Source organism: Peromyscus californicus, unplaced genomic scaffold (genome assembly GCF_007827085.1).
Source record: "Peromyscus californicus insignis strain IS unplaced genomic scaffold, ASM782708v3 Scaffold_10__1_contigs__length_136768540, whole genome shotgun sequence".
In the NCBI taxonomy this organism is placed as follows: Eukaryota; Metazoa; Chordata; class Mammalia; order Rodentia; family Cricetidae; genus Peromyscus; species Peromyscus californicus.
The window spans coordinates 33,424,455-33,442,436 of record NW_026294391.1 but is presented as its reverse complement, the minus strand read 5'-3'; positions in this window follow the sequence as shown (position 1 = coordinate 33,442,436).

Genomic DNA, 17,982 nt, shown 5'->3' with positions numbered 1-17,982 from the left:
CTTCTCCCTGAGATCCATTCTTCCATTTCCTTTCAGAAAAGAGCAGGCCTCCCAAGGATATCAACCGAAAATGGCATAACAAGATACAATAAGACTAGGCAATTTCCCTCAGTATTAAGGCTGAACAAGGCAACCCAGTAGGAAGAAAAAGGTCCCAAGAGCAGGCAAAAGAGTCAGACAATCCCCCACTCCCACAGTCAGGAGTCACACAAGAATACTAAGCTAAGAAGCACAGAATGTATGCAGAAGACCTAGAACAGACCCATGCAGGCTCCGTGATTGCCACTTCAGTCTCTGTGAGCCCCTATGAGCCCTGCTTAGTTGATTCTATGTCCCCTGTTCCGGTGTCTTCGATCCCTCTGGCTCCTACAATCCTTTCCCCTCTCTCTTCCATGGGTTTTTCCAAGCTCCAAGGGGAGGGACCCCATGGAGGTCTCCAAGTTGGGCTCTCTCTCTGCCTAACATTTGGCTGTAGAAATGCAAAAACAACTTGGTGTTTTTTGGAGATAGGTTTAAAAGAAGGAAGTTTGTCCCGTGATGTAGTCTGTTTTAGAAAGCCTTTCATGTGTTGCTGAGTAGAATATGTATACTTTAATGTTTAGGTAGAATGTTCTGTAGCTATCTGTTAAGTCCATTTGATTTATAACATCTATTAATTCTGATATTTGTTTGGTTTTTGTCCAGATGATCTGTCTATTGGAGAAATTGGGGAATGGAAATCATTTCCATCTTTTTAAGGAGTCAAAAAACAAATAAGAGTATCAAACACTAAACAGTAGATATTATTGATAAGCAAAATATTAGTAAAATAGAAAACAAATATGGACTAGAGAAAAGTAATAAAATATATACCTTTCCCTCTAACAATTTATACACTTTTTATTTTAATCCAATCCTATTTAAACAATGAATTGATTTCTTACTTTTATGAAAAAAATAATTTGTTCCTATATATGCAGGTCTCTTTCTGGACTGGATTATTCCATTTCCTTTGTGTCTATATTTGTATTCATTCTAGACCATTGGCCAAGCTGTATTGTTTTAATAAGTTTTGAAATTGAGTTTAAGCTCTTCAACTTTGTCCCTTTCTTAAAATCTTCTTGCCAATTTGAGATCTTTTGGCTTTTTCAAAAGACTTTTAGGATCATCTTGCCAATTTTTTAAAAGCACATATTGGGGTTTTAGTTGGAATTGTGTTAAATTTGTAAATCAATCAGTGAGAATATCATAATGTTTTGTTGCCCCAAAAAGACATAGTATCTTTCAATTTATTTAGAACTCTAATTTCTCTCTAGGATATTTTTTAGTTTTTAGTATATAGCTGTTTCACATGTTGAGTCAAATTAATATTAAATTAGTTATTTTTTGATATTTTATTATCTGGTATCTCTTATAGAGATAAACATAATTAATCTTTCATATTATTTTTATACCATACAAGCTTTGAGTCTCCCATGGGCTTGTAAGTAATTCTAAATACTCAGTGGTTTTGGAAGAAATTGTTTCTTTGGTCTGATGATGTCCTCTCTATTGGTATAAATAAACTTTTCTTTACATCTTCTCAGGAAAAGTCATGCAACACCATTCCTGTGAGTAAGATTTTTTTATTATGTTCCCCAAATCTATAATGATGTCTTCTGTATATTTCTATCTTTTGATTGTCCATGATTCATTTTGAATATTATATTCTGGTCCATACTCCAGTTAAGCAATTATCTATTTGCATTCAATTTTGTATTGTAAATGTCCATTGGTTTCTTTTGGTGCCATACCAGAGATTGAACCTAAGGCCTCCCACATGCTAGTCAACTGTTCTAACACTGAGCTACATCCCCAAATTTCCAAATGTGCTAAAGATAAGAAAATACAATTAAATTGATCTTAAAGAAATCATATATTTTCAGTCATCATAGTATATCATTTAAAATAATATATAGCATTTAATTTTCCTTTCTGCTATAACCATTTTCAGTGACACTCTAGAATTCACCCTGTTAATGATTACTTCACTATGCATCTCTGAAAATAGAATTTTTGTTCCATATTTTTAAAATGTCTAATTGAATCTTTCTTACTCATGAAAATATGAGAGAGTTCTAGTTTTAAAAAAGAGTAAGTATCCTAGGGGTTCTGTTATAGGAATATGTTAAAGAGAACTATGAAACATTTATCTAATTATTCTTTATCAATAAAAACTCAAGAGTCAGATATTAGGATGAAAACCTGAATGATCAGAAAAGTGGTGGCAAAGCAACCAGTGACCCCCTCCCCCTCTGATGTTCCTAGATGCAAAAGGGCTGAGACCTTCTCCAAGCCTTGCCTTACTACTTACGGTATCTCTATCTGTTCTCAGTCCTCCAAAACCTCTATGGCTAATTTTGGTCATCTAGTAGCTAGCTCCACCTTCTGATTCAAAGCAAACTTTATTGTCAGTCTTAGGAGCATCAGACTGTGATCAAAATATCACTCAACAGAACTTCATGTGTATATATAAACATATATATGTGTGTGTGTGTGTGTATACATACATACATATGTATATATGTGTGTATGACTATATGCATATATGAATATATGTATGTATATGTGTATGTGTATATGTATATATATATTCATTTATGTATCTTTACCTGTATATGTATATGTATGTTTATCAAATACATGTACAAAGCGTTCAGAACCATCATATTCATAAAGCTATGAACTGAATAGTGCTCAGTCTCCAATCAGAAGAGAATACATCTATCTACTCATGAATATAACTGCTGTCACAAGCAACAACACAAACTCTATAGACATAATGTTAAATAAAGTGAGATAGACAAAATGTGGACTGTATTATTGTACTGATGCCAATTTCAAAAGCAGAATCAACCCATAGTTGATTGGCCTAAGGAATAAAAGTAGATAATTCTGCGAGAGTGTACTGATTAAGAGGGAATCTTCTAGGATGCTGAAAACGTTCCTTATCCTTATGTGAATGTATGTGGGTCACAGATGAATTCAGGGGTAAAAATATCATAGTTTGTACCTTTTGCTTTTGTTTTTGTTTGTTTGTTTGTTTTGTTTTTTTAATTTCTGGAATTACTTTTACTTTATTCTGTTTTGGGGATTATAATATAATTACACAATTTCTCCTTTCTCTTTCCTTCATCCAAATCATTCTATATAGCCCTCCCCAATTGCCTTCAACTTTGCAGGCTCATTTTTACTAAGTGTTATTGCATGCATATGTGTAAATGTATATATATATATATATATATATATATATATATATATATACTCCTAAATATAACATATTTGGTCCATATAATGTTACTTCTATGCATGTTATTAATGAAATATTATATCCTATTTCAACACAAAAAGAAGCTTATAAAATAAGGAGCAGTAAGTATGCTCTAGGTTACAGTTGGTAACAATTTTCTAAAACAGAGCAGCACATGAGTTTTTGGCCTTTGTAAAAGATAGAGACTCTGACAACTATACACCCTATCAATTCTAGCACAAAAATAATATATAAGTTAATAAACATAACTTTGTTCCAATAGACATGGGTTCCTATGTACATGGGTGAAGAGACAACTCAGAAAGTAAGATTCCTACCCATACAAGCTTGGTGAGCTCAGTTGAATTCCTTGAACAACATAGAACACCAGATGTAGGAGACAAACATAATCCCAGCAATCCATCAGCAGAATAAACAAGAGGGGCCCTACTTCAACAAGATTCAAAGCAAGAACTGACTCCTTGAAAGTTGTCCTCTGACCTCTATTCACGTGCCATAATATGTGTGTGTATATGCACAGAATAAATAAACACATACATACTTATATAAGTACATATATAAGCAAATAAACATTTCAAAAATTATTTTTAAACATCAATATTTAAACTTCCTTAATTTTTCCTCTTGTGACATATTCATTCTCTCAGGACTTCAATTTTTTTTAATGTCAAATGCTTTCTTAGCTCACAGACATACAAATGCTAATCCCTGCTTTAGGTGTATAGAAGCTATAAGCAATGTATATATGAATATAAGCACCATAATCTAAGTATTTCTAGACACCTATAAACCAAAAGAAAACTGACATTCACCAGTGAAAGATTAATTCAGGCTATCTATGGTTGTAAGGAAAGAGATACATATGTATGCAGATATATGTAATATATTCAATATTACATGATGATTGTGATGCTGGTCAGTAACAAGAATGTATATTGTTATGTTTATAGTATAATTTGCTGTCAAAGGAAGTTAGACAATGGGGTTGTCATTCTTAGACCACCATGAAGGCATTTCACATTTTATCCCTGTTATGTTCTTCCCTTTACCTGAAAGTTTTGCTACAGACCCATGGTTCTCAACCTTCCTAATGCAGTGACCTTTTAACACAGTTCCTCATGCTGTGGTGACCCCCAACCATAAAGTTATTTTCGTTGCTACTTTGTAACTGTAATTTTGCTACTGTTACGAATTGTAATGTAAATATCTGCATTTTCTGATGGTCTCCGATGACCCCTGTGAAATGGTCATTTGATCCCCAAAGGAGTCATGACCCACAGGTTGAGAACCACTGTCATAAATGATAATTATTTGGCATTCCAGGTAGCTTACACTCCATTCGGGCAGCCTATATGTGGAATATCTCAAATGTACTACCTCACCAGCCCCATCTGCAAAGTACATTTTTTTATTGAACATGTTTTTCTATGGCTTGGAAGGGTTCACAGAAGTGGTGATAAGAAGAGTTGGCACTTGTAAGATAGTGTTTTTCTCCTTTCAAAATGCTTCTCTTCACAAAATACCCCAAAATGGTATATTATAAATCTATTTTCCTTTCATAGTAGTAGAAGCTTCAATTTTTATGTACCATAGAATGGCTGTACTGTTTTCAAAAACATGTACTCAGTTTGCTGCCAGACAATTCTACATATGATGAGTATTTTCCATAAAAAACAATGCAATTCTCCATTTTTATTCTATTATTTCTGTTCTTCCATTACATAAAATGGAATTAAACATGTCTCTAGCTGTATAAGTCAGCATTCAATCTCCTAACTTAATTTCTTTCTACAACTTGGCTTATCTGAATAATTCTATAAATATAGTGTGGATATGCTTAATCTGGATAATTTTTCCATGCTGCTAAAATGTATTTCATTTATGTGTGAAAAGCATTAGAATAGTGAAAAATTAGAGTTTTTTCTGTCAGCTAACCTGGACTCACAGGAGGTCACAGAGACTGAACCAACAACCAGGGAACCTGCATAGGACTGACCTAGGCACTCTGCATATATGTTACAGATATGGAGCTTGGTCCTCTTGTGGGGCTCATAACAGTAGGAACAGGGGCTGTCTCTGACTCTGTTACCTGCTTTTGGGGCCCTTTTCTCCTAATGGGTTGCCTCGTCCAGCCTTAATAGAAGAGGAGGTGCCTAGTCTTATTGTACCTTGATATGCCATGGCTGGCTGACATACATGGGAAGCCTGCACTTTCCTGAAGAGAAAAGAGGAGGAGTAGATGGGGGAAAAGGGGAAGTTGTGGGGATAGGAGGGGAGGAGGAAGGGGAAAATGTGATCAGGCTGTGGAAAAGTAATTAATTAATGAAAAAAAAATTAAAAATAAAGGAGTTTCTTTTGGGAGCTCACAGCCTTGAGGGAGAGGCAGCCTTTGAGGAGAGACCTTTGTGCTTCTCTCTACAATGTACAGTGGTACAGAGATGCCAGCCTCTACAAGCTGTGCCTAATTCAAAAATTGCCTGTAATGACACATTGCTTTCTTGAAGCGGGTTTCTTTTTGGCTGCCAACTAACTCCTACCACTATCTAAGCTGACTTTCGAGTGTTAGCCATCAGCTTTGAGTTGAACTCTTTGGCTTACCAAACTCAACTACCTATGCAACTCAAATATGTGTCTTCCCTTGATGTAAGCACTGTTTATTCTTAGTGGTGGTTTGAATGAGAATGGCCCACAAAGGCTTATAGAGTGGACTACTTGGTCCCCAGTTGGTGGAACTGTTTGGGAAGGATTATGAAGTATGGCTGGCCTTGGAGGAGGTCATCACTAAGGGGTCTAAGAGATTTCAAAATCTTGTCCATTCCCAGTTAGCTCTCTCTCTCTGCTTCATGCTTGTGGGTAGGTGTAAGCTCTCAGCTTCCAAAGTCATGCTTGCCTGCATTTTATCATGCTCTCACCATTATGGTCATAAGTTCACCCTCCAGAACTGTAAGCCCCAATATACTCTTCTATAAATTGCCTTGGTTATAGTGTTTTTTCACAGCAATAGAAAAGTACCTAAGACAGGCTTCAAGGGAAAAAAATTGTTTCATCAGTCCTAAGCTCAAAGGATCATAATAACCTGACTTTCCAATTGGCATGGGAGAAAGTATAGTCTTCGGATATAGATCATTTAATAGAGTTGAATAACTGTAACAGGGGTACAGAAGAAGGACCAAATTTCCATGTATGGATATCAGTAATTGACTGAATTTAATGCTAACTTCATATAATAAATACTCTCTATTTAGATAGAGAAAATAAGTCTAATGTTAATGTGTTGTAGCCTGTGTTACCAAATTTAAACATAGAGGAAGTTTTCTTTTTAAACTATACAAGAAGAGTTTGAAATCTCTTAGTATGGTTTTTTTATTTGATACTGCACTGATAACTTCATAAATTCATATTTTAAGTATTTGAAAGTATACTACCATAATCTTTCAGTATATGACCATTCTCATGCTTCAACCTGAGGAAATTTTCACACCTAAAAAGTTATTTTCTTTTTATCTCATAAAGACAAGCTATTTTCATTAGGCTGAGCAGAGCAGTGGAGTCAGCAAACAGAGCAACCAAAAGGTTAAGAAAAGTGAGGTATTCTCTTTGTGAGACTACATCTATTCAAGCTGGAAAAATCAATGAATCTGGAGGGATGTACAATATTATTCCAGCATCACTCATGCTCAGAAGCCAACAAAAATCACAAGATAAAAACTACATCAACTTTGTCCATGCAGAGAAACCACAGGTGAGGATGTTACAGTCTCCCTCAGCTGCCTGGAAGGGAGTACCCATCTGATAGGCATCCCTACATTTACCTTTAATAACTACAGCCACTAAAGTTAAAGGCACATAATTCATATACTTATGGCTTAGGACAGTGGTTCTCAATCTTCCCAATACTGCTGCCCTTTAATACAGTTTCTCATGTTGTGGTAACCCCCAACCATTATTTTCATTGCTACTTTGTAACTGTAATTTTGCTATTATGAATAATAATGTGAATATCTGTGTTTTCAGATGGTCTTAGGCCACTACACTCCTGTGAAAGGGTAGTTCAATCTCCAAAGGGGTCATGAACCACAGGTTGAGAACGACTGGCCTAGGAAAAGTTTGTCTACATTTGCTTTTTTTTTTTTTTTTTTTTTTTTGGTTTTTCGAGACAGGGTTTCTCTGTGTAGCTTTGTGCCTTTTCCTGGAACTCACTTGGTAGCCCAGGCTGGCCTCGAACTCACAGAGATCCGCCTGGCTCTGCCTCCCGAGTGCTGGGATTAAAGGCGTGCGCCACCACCGCCCGGCTACATTTGCTTTTTTTATCATACTTCACTTTGAGAGGAAGTTTAGACAGGGATGTTTTCCTTGTTTCTTGATAGAAAACCTTGAGTGATATGGAGTTCAGGAAAGAGAATTGCATCATTGAAGCTAAAAATAGACTTTGCTAAAATAAAGGGATCTATTCCAGTGCCTTGTTCATTGAGCTGTGAGATTTCTGTTACACAAATCCTAAAACTCCGAAAGTCTCCTTACTATGACTAGTACTGAAAAAAACATGCCTTGGAGGTAAATAATCTCTTGTCTCCCTGATTTTAAATGTAAAAAGAAGGGCCAGCGAATTATAGAGCTTCTCTCAAAAACATGTAAAGTCCTCTAAGAAGGGATACTACTTCTGATGGTGCCCCTTATGCTAGTTAGCTATGCTACAGTAATGCTGAGTAACAAACTGGGCTACAAAACCAAAAGATGTGGCATAAAACAGGACTATACTTCAGTTTGGATAGGATGGACTCCAGACACTATGTTTTGGTTTCCAGATTGTTTTTAAGTGTGTTGAAATATATTTGCATTTTTTTCTTGGGCCAGAAAGACCTGTGCTAGATGCCAATCACAAAATCATGACTGGCAAACTCAGGCATGAAAGCAAGTTTAAAACCTGTACACTTAATTGGCTAAAACAAGTCACATATTTAAATCCAAGGCCAATAGCTGAGGAAATATGAAACCAGGCAACTAAGTGAATATATAATTAAGTAAATTAAGTGCCAAAAGTAGTATATCAGTCTACTTTATCCTCCAAATGAGAGGAAAATTCTCTTGCTATAACTATGAAATTAATATATTAATAGGGAGTATTTCTCCTTGGTCCCTTCAGAAAAATATATCCAGTTGCTCACCTGATTAGTCTCATTATATTTATTAAGCTGATAAATATTGATTGTTTTCACACAAGCAATCACACAATTACAGTAAGGTAAAGAGTGAAATACTTTCTTTTGTGGCTTCTATGAAGCCTAGAGTTAATTAGTTCAATATGGTAGATATTTGTGCCAGGTTAACTGAATTTAAATTTAAATTATTAAGACATAAAATTTTGTTTTTCCATTACACTAGGTCCATTTAAAATACTCAATAGGCTATCTTGCCAGATCAATTAAAGGCATTATAATTGCAAAAGAAGAAGGTAACGTCCCTGTTTGTGGATAGCATAATCATGAAATACATAAATATAATTACAGACTCTACCAAACAACCATTAAAACTAAAGAGTGAATTTTGTACTGTTACAACATACAAAAATCAATAGCATTCCCATATACTAATAGCAAACAAAGGAAATAATCCCATATCCAATAGATACAACAAATAAAATATTTAGGAATAAATTTAAGGAGGCAAAACTTCTCTCTTCTGAAAACTATTGGTCACTGGTAAATGAAATTAAAGATACAAAAAAGCAGGAAGATGTCCATGTTCATGGACTGGAAGATTAATATTATTAAAATATCCATACAATTCAAAGTGATTTGCAGATTCCATACAAGCTTTATCAAAATACCAATAGCCCACTTTATAGAAATAGAATAAAGAAGCTCCAAATTTGTGTGAAATCAGAAAAGACCCTGAATAGATTAAATAATCTTAAGCAAAAGAAGTGGAGTCATCACACCACCTGACTTCAAAAATGTTCTGCAGAGCAGCAGTAACCAGAAGAGACTGGTACTGATATAAATACATTACAAATCAATAGAATGGGAAGGCACCCAAGGAATAAACCCACCCATTTAAAGCTGTATTAATTCATTGTCTACTATCATAATGCTGGAACAAAATATCTAATGTCCCATATTTTTAAAGAAACTTTTACTTGGCTTAGTTTTTCAGATTCAACAGCTTGATTGACAAAGTCATCAGCTTCATATTCAGTGGCATCACAATAGTAGGAGTATTAATGTATATATGTCAAGATGAAAAACCCAAAAGTACTTTAATTCCTGAGGGAAACCGTTTAGATGACTTCATAATTTCCCACTAGGCCCATCTCTTAAAGTTCCTACCACTTTTCAGCACTATTACACTGAAATATAAGCTTCCAACTCAAGGACCCTTGGGAGACAAACAACAATCAAAAAAGAAACAGTCAACTGAGTTTCCACATAAGTACTCAAACCACATAATGACAGAAGTCCAATCTGTTTAACCATGGGAACTTGGAAAAGTGGAGAACCGCATACAAAGACTGAACACTGTTTCTATGGATAGAGCCAGATATGGAACTATTTAAAGATGAAGACAAATTCAAAGTTGAAAATTGTTAGACTATAAAAATATCTAGGAAAGTAAAAATTCCATGAAAGTGGTATGTCTAGTGACTACTTTTAATAGGATCCCAGAAGCATAGACAATAAAAGCAAGAAGAAATGAATGAAATTACACAAACTTGAAAGTTTCTGTATAGCAAGCAATCAATAGAGGAAGAAGATGATATGTAACTGAAAGAAAATATCTATAAACTCTACATCTATTAAAGGACTAACATTCAAAATGTACAGGGAAGGAACACATACAAGTCAACAGCAAGACAACACTAGCCTAAGTTATAAAATTGAGCAAAAGACCTGAATAGCCAGAAAACACTCCATCACTAATCATCAAAGTAAAGCAAATGAAAGACACAGTGAGATAATACATGACACCTGCTCAATTGGCAATTATCCAAATGACATAAAATAATTAACTGTTGCTAAGTATGTGGAGAAAAATGAGCTCTTGCACACTGTTGTGGGAATATGAATTAAAACAGCCATTATGGAAAATAGTACACAGGTTCCTCAAAAAAAATTTAAAATCACCACTGGCACACAATCTAGCCGTCTGAGTCCTTGGTTACATAGCCAAAGGAAATGAAATCAGTATGTAGAAGAGACATCTGAACCCTTGGATTCATTGTAGCAGCATAACCAAGGTATGGAAACAACATAAGCACCCATCAAGCCAGGAAGGAAAAGCAAATGTTTTACATATACACAATAGAGGCTGGAAGGAGTTGTGCAAAAGAGGGATTAGGACAGGTTGATCATTGAGTAGCAAGTTACAAGTAGACTGGAGCATGACGTTCTCATGTAGAACTGAACAATAAGGTGCCTACAGATTGTAGCATATTGACATTTTTAAAAGCTATTTAATAAAATCATGTTGAGTTCAACCTCATTAAAAGTGTACCTGAGATCAATGTTGTAAACACACACAAAAAAAGCCTTTGCCACATTTACTAAGTCTGCTTAGTGTCATTCAAACTCAGCTTTGTGTAAAAAAAAATTTGTAACAGGGATATTGGTACCGCAAATGTGAAAATGTCTAGAAATCCAGAATAAACAAATAGTCACACAAAAGACACTCATCATTTCAGAAAGGATTCATACACCATAAATTTCAGTATTAAAAGTACACAATCCATTGATTTTTAGTATATTCACTAGGTTATTCAACTACCACTTTTATCTTATTCCAGTTCATTTTTATCACCTCAATAAGAACTCCTATGCTTGTTAATGGCCTTTTTCCTGTTCTTTCCAAGAACACAGCACATGCATCTGCCCCATTTCTGGAGAAGCACTTGTACTGTTTCAACTAGTGGTTGAAAGTTCAAGGGCAAGAAGGTACATACTAAAGAGAGAAGAACTGTTATGATTAAAACTCATGTTGAGGGGCTGGAGAGATGGCTCAGAGGTTAAGAGCATGTAATTAGTGCTGTTGCAAAGGACCTGAGTTCAGATTCCAGCACCCATGTCAGGCAGCTTGAAATGGCCTGTAACGCAGCTTCAGGGGATCCGACATCCTCTTCTGTCTTCCATAGGCACCTCTGTGCATGGGTGTACACACACACACACACACACACACACACACACACACACACACACACACACACACACACACAGTTAAAAATAAAGTTAAAAAAAAAAAAAAAACTCATGTTGAGGTTCACTTCCTCTGTGTGGAGTATTGGAGGGTGGAGCCTAGTGGGAGGTTTTTGGGTCATGGGGAAAGAACACTTGTTAATGGACTAATGTTTTGCTTTGGAAATAGGTTAGCTACTGTGGAAGTTCTATATTGCAGAACCAGAATGAAGTTTCAGGTTATTATATCAATTAGTGAGAGGAGTATTGAGGTCTCCAACTGTAACTCTTGGTTTTTTTTCTGTTTCTCTTTTCTGTTCTATCAATTCCTGCCTCATTAATTTTGCAGTTCTTTTATTCAATGCAACGTTTAGAATTGCTCTATCTTCTTGATCCAGTAACATTTTTATCATGTAATGTTCCTGCTATTGTTTATTCATTTAGTTTGAATACATATACCTAAAGAGTCAAGTATTGGAGTCTTAGCACTCAGGGTGGTAGTTTTGAGCAGTGGGGTGCACCTTGGGGAGACAAGATATAGTGGGACGTTCTTGGAAAATGAGGTCTCTGCCTTCAAGGAGGGATTACAGTAATTTTTTTTAAAGTTAAGTTTGTTCTATGACAACTCCATATATGTATAGAGTACATTCATTCTAACTACTCTCAGTCAACATCGTAAACCCTTTTGCACATTCATGTCTTGTTTTGTTTTGTAGCCCACTGACTTTCACCAGGGCCATCTGTGTTTCCACGAGTTTGAAACTATCCAATAGAGCCTAGAGTGCCCCTGCCCCCAGTGTGTACTCAGCTGATTGTAATGACTCCCACTCCCTTCCTCGGAACCCATCAATAGCCTATAGTTCAGCAGTGAGAGATAAGGACCCAAGAATCACTCCCCTGTCCATGCATGGTTATGTGCAGACCCAGAGGTGGCTACCATGACAGCAGAAAGGTCCTGATTACAATGACTGTGTTATGCCCAGAAGATAGCATTTTGAAGCTTTACTCCCTATCTTTTGGATCATACATTCTTTTTGTTCCCTCTTCCATAATGTTTCCAAAGACTCAGAGGAGATGATATAAATGTCCTATTTAAGGCTGAGCACTCAACCATGGCTAATTCTCAGTACCTATAACTCCCACAAGTCTCAGTTTTTGTCTCATTGGATGGTCATTTTCCCAAGAGGGTTGCTATAAAAGCTGGATCCTGGCCTCAGCTCACTAGCCCACTGCCATTCTTGGAAGTGCCTTCCCTCTTTTTCTCTGTCTGTTTCTATTCCACACCTAACTTGAAAAGCATAGGACCTTTTTTTCTCTTCATCTCTCCTCCTGATGGCTGCTGGGATTTTCACTTAACCTGTACTATGCTGTATTATGTTTTTCTCTTAATAAAATTGACCTGGACTAAAAACTAAATGGAGTGAGGGGGAGCAAGGGAGGTAGAGAAGAAAGAAAGGGAAGGAAAAAGGGAAGAAGGAAGAAAGGAAAAGAAAACAGAAAGGAACACAGAAATTGTGCTTTTTAAAGTTCCTGTCTCAGTTCTTTCTTTTTGTTTGTTTCTTTGTTTGGTTTTTGTTTTGTTTTTCAAGGCAGGGTTTCTCTGTGTAGCCCTGGCTGTCCTCTGGTTTCTGAGTGCTGGGATTAAGGGCATGTACCACCATGCCCATCTGGCCCCAGTTAGCTTTCAGATAAAGATATATGACCTCCGAGAAGCTAAGAACACTCTCTGCTTAAAAAACAAAGTCTCCAAAACAAGTTCCATTCATCTTATATAAAATTGGCCAGTCCAAAAAAGAGCTAAAGCTTTACCGAGACTCATTGCATAGATACTTAGGAACTTGGCATTGGCTCTGTCCTAAGCATCTCAGCTTCTGATTGTACTCACAAAAGTCTCATAACAAGGCTCAGAAGTGGTAAAAGCAAAATAATTCAAGATTAAATATAAATTTCAGAGCCCTGCAGAAGTTTCTAGTCTATCAAAACGGACAGGACATTATTAGAATTATTTTAATGCCACTTTATAAGAGGAATAACCTTAACTAAAAATAAGAGAGCAGAGAACATTAGTCAAGAAGAGCCATGATAAAGACATTACTACTCATTTACCACTGTTGGCATTTCTCAGCATTTGAGCCAAAGTTAAACAAATAAGATAATCCATTTAAGAATTTGATTTAATATTTCAGTTTTATTTTAAGTAATAAATTATAGCTTATATAGGAGAGTTTAACAAGGCAATCCAGTATGCTAGCATATCAGTTGAATGAAGAAGGTGCTGGGACTGGTAGCAGGATAATCAACCCTAGACATTTATTTTTTATATGGATGATACAGGTTAGATAATATATCCATATGCTACAACCCCTCCATAATTTGTTTAAAGAGTCATAATGCAGGGGCAGATTAAGAAGAAATGCTGCATAATTCTATGGTGTACAAGACTGGGAAAAGCCCTTTTTTTCAAAAGTAGTCTTCTAGATATTTTCTGGTTGTAAAATAAATTTGTATACAATATAGCAACTGAAACCTTTAAGTTTATCATTCAAAGACAAGCATGAATGTTTTATTAAATTTTCTATTACTTTTTTAAAGACTAGTTTACCCAATTGATAATAACATCTCATGAATCTAATTTTGTTTATACCATTGTAAAATTATAAATTTCCTCATTATTTGTATATATAATATTATAAGAAGAATTCTTTTGATAAGTATACTACAATTTACAGAAATTTATTTTATAATTGGAAAAAAGTTGTATAGGAATTTTTTGTTGTTGCTTTACTTTTTCTTAAAAGTAAAGCTGTATAAATATCTTTGTAAGTGACCTTTGGACTGCAGTTCTTGGCAGCATTAGACAGTAAGTTCCAAAATGATAATAATTAACTTCCAAAGTCTTGGGAGAAACATCTTTAAAATACTACAACTTGAACACCAGTGAAAGTTTTAAAAACTTGAGACTTAATACAGCTATTTTTTCTTTTCTTTCAATATAACAGAATTTTCTAGCTTAAGTTAGAAAAATTAAGTTTTCCAAATCTCAAGCCTATTTACATTTATAATAATCTTACAAAAGCATACCAGGATGTGTCTTGGGTGAATGTGCAAATTATTGTTTTCTTTTAGATACTCAGATTTAACAGTGGGTATCTACCTACATGCTACTTGGGTGGAAATGGATTTGTATTGCTTTGCATTGTTTTGAGCAGAGGCAGGCAATAATGCAGGAGTTAGGTGGATGACCATGAATAGGAAAGTTTCATTATGATTTCAGATTCTTAAACAAATCTATTTGGGACACATCTCCAGGGAAGTCCTACAGAAAATGAATTCATTTCTTCTTTAAGCCTCAAGGACATAAATTTATAAAATCGCAAGCTGACTTTTGCCTTTAGTTCTTTAGGCGACCCCAGTAAGAAATGTGAAAGGGAAACAACATGCCTTCACCACCACACACAATGGAATATTTTTTTTTCTCTCTGGTCAATTTGAATTGGAGAAAGTATACAATACAGAAGATTGAATCTCTATGCATTATGATTCCAAAATATGGTTTCTATTGAATTTGCATGAATGCAAATAACTTTTAAGGAAAGATTGCTCCTTTGCAATATGTTTGTTTGCTTAACGTTGTATCACTTATGGCTAGTACAAGTCCTGGCATGAGGAAGACCCCAAATAAATACTTGTGAAATAAATTTCTAGTTGCCTTGGATTAAAAATTAAAAGACCAAAGACATGAAGATGGAGACAATCAGGATATCACTGACACAAAGCTTGAATAAAAATTATGAAAGAATGTCCCGAAGTTGGAGAAGGACCTCTCAGTGTCTCCAGGTGCTTAACACACACACACACACACACACACACACACACACACACACACACACACACACACACACACACACACAAAATAAATAAATAAATAAATAAATAAATAAATAAATAAATAAACATCATTAAAATAATATTTTCTTTTACCTAGTAAGAAACTTAACCCTTCTTATCTTCCTCACTTGGAAAGTAAGAATATTTGAGGCCAGAAACTCTGTGGTTCTTTTTGATTTTCCTTCTCTAATCCCTGCAGCCCTGTCTGTAGACCAGAGCTTATTTAAGTCAACTGTATAGTTTGTGTCAGTCTACTCTCCCAGGTTCAAGCTTCTACAATGGATTTTTGAAGACCACCTGCATGGTCTATTTTTTACTATTCCTTCACATACAGAAAATAAAAGGCTCCTCTGAGTTATCCTAACCAGGTTACAGTATAATGTTTAACTTGACATCACACTTTTTTTTCCTTTCTGCCCTATCTTAGCCTGTCTCGCATATGAATGAAGCATCCTTTCAAGAGACTTTCCAGGGCTGAGTCTGTGGTAATGTTAGAATAAAATCTCAGAGGATTTGAATTCATATCACTGATCATACTAACATGGTTAAAAAATAAATAAGTAAAACTTCAATCTAATCAGTAGCTTAAATAAATAAATTCTAAAGTGGTCTTTAAAGTGATTGCATCATCTCCATCCTCAAGATTCAAATAGAATAAATTTTCTAAATCTCATAGGACAGACTGTTGGCTTCTCAAGCTAAGCCTAGAGTGTGTGCTGTCTTACTTGTGAATATCATTGTTCCTACAATATATCAGTGTTAAATGCATTCAATAACTTTCAGGGAGGAATAATAATACCCACCTGCTATTTCTGCTTCCTTATTTATAAGTTTTCCCCTCTTTCATTTGCTTTTATAACTCTTTTCCTCTCACACATACAAATTTGAATATTGTATAAAAGAACTAACTCTGACAGCAACTATAAGAAAAATAGAAGCATAAAATGCATCATATACAAATGAAAATTTTATATGGATAAAATACTATGCATGATTCCAAGGCTAGTGGCAAAAATATAATCATTAAAGATCTTGACAAAGAGACAATAAGATGAGTGGAATAAATTACTAATCACTATAATTCTTCTGGAATTGAATCTATCAAATAATTTATGTTTCTGATTATCAATTAGAATTATGACATTTCTTTAAGGTTAAATGGTAACCATCCAGGAAGGTAAGCCAGAGGTTAGGATTATACCAATTTCACAAATCACAAAATGAAAGCCTACAGGATCCTTGTGTGATTGATTGTACACTAAAAAACTGGTTTAACATTTAGATCTTTTAACTGAAATTTCTCTATTTCCTGTACCATATATAGTGTCTTGTTAAAGAACTGGAGATGTAGCTCAATTGATAGTGTTTGGCTGGCAAATCTATAATCTCAGCAATCTTGAGATAGTGGCAGGAGAGTCACAAGTTCAATATTATTGTTGGCAACATATTGAATTTGAGGTCATCTTGAGCTACATATATTTGTAATTTTCATTCCTTCAAGACCCAGGGAACTTCACAGAAGATGAGATAAAAAGAATATAAGACCTAGAGAATGGGAAGGAGCATTGTAAAATGCTGTCTTCTGGACAGGAACACACAGCAGCAGTGGCTACCTGCACAAGCCTAAGTGCATTAACAATCCATCAAGGATGGAGAAGGGGATTCATAAGACTCCACTTCCCCAAAAGTGCTGTAGACAGCTGAAGGTTTCAGACAAGTGGGAGCTATAGTCTTCAGCGGTACAGACACTGGTACATTGTCTCTACTCAAGTGAATAACTCTCCCAACTCATGTTCATGCAGGAATCACTAATTAAATGCACTGGGTTACAAAAAGAAACACACATACGCACATATAAAAGCAAGAGTCAGATTTAGGAAGAAAGGGGAATTTGCTGAGAAAGGAAAGTGGAGAAGACAACATAATGGAGGAAGATTAATGAAAGAATATTGTGTGTAATTGTAAAAATGAATAAATAAAATTAAAAATCTACTAAAATCATTCTAAAGCATATTTGCAAAACTGTTTTCTGGACGATTGCTATTCTTAAGAACTCTCAGTATCTGCAGTTGCCTACACAATAGAAACCCAGGCAACAGTCCCCTATGCTGTGAGATAATGCTTTTGTACACTGGTTGATAAATAAAATGCTGATTGGCCAGTAGCCAGGCAGGAAGTATAGGTGGGATAAGCAGACAAGGAGAATTCTAGGAAGAGGAAGGCTGAGTCAGGAGACACCAGCCTGCTGTCCAGGGAGCAGCAATGTAATGTTGGCACACAAGTAAAGCCACAGAACACGTGGCAACATATAAATTAACAGAAATGGGCTGAGTTTAAGTGTAATAGCTAGTCAGTAGTGAGCCTGACCTAATGGCTGAGCAGTTTCAATTAATATAGGCTTCTGTGTGTTTGCCTGGAGATGAGAGTGGGAGAGATTTGTCCAGACCACCAACAGGCCAGGACACGGGAAAACTTCAGCTACACCCCTAATATCGCCAAGCCTCACTTTCTTTAGCTGTAAATTGGACATAATATTATGGATCTCATCAGAATACTCAGATGATATATATAAAATACAATCGATATAAATTGGTCCATATAAAGGTAGTAAATAGTGTCTATAACCTTTTTTATCATTTC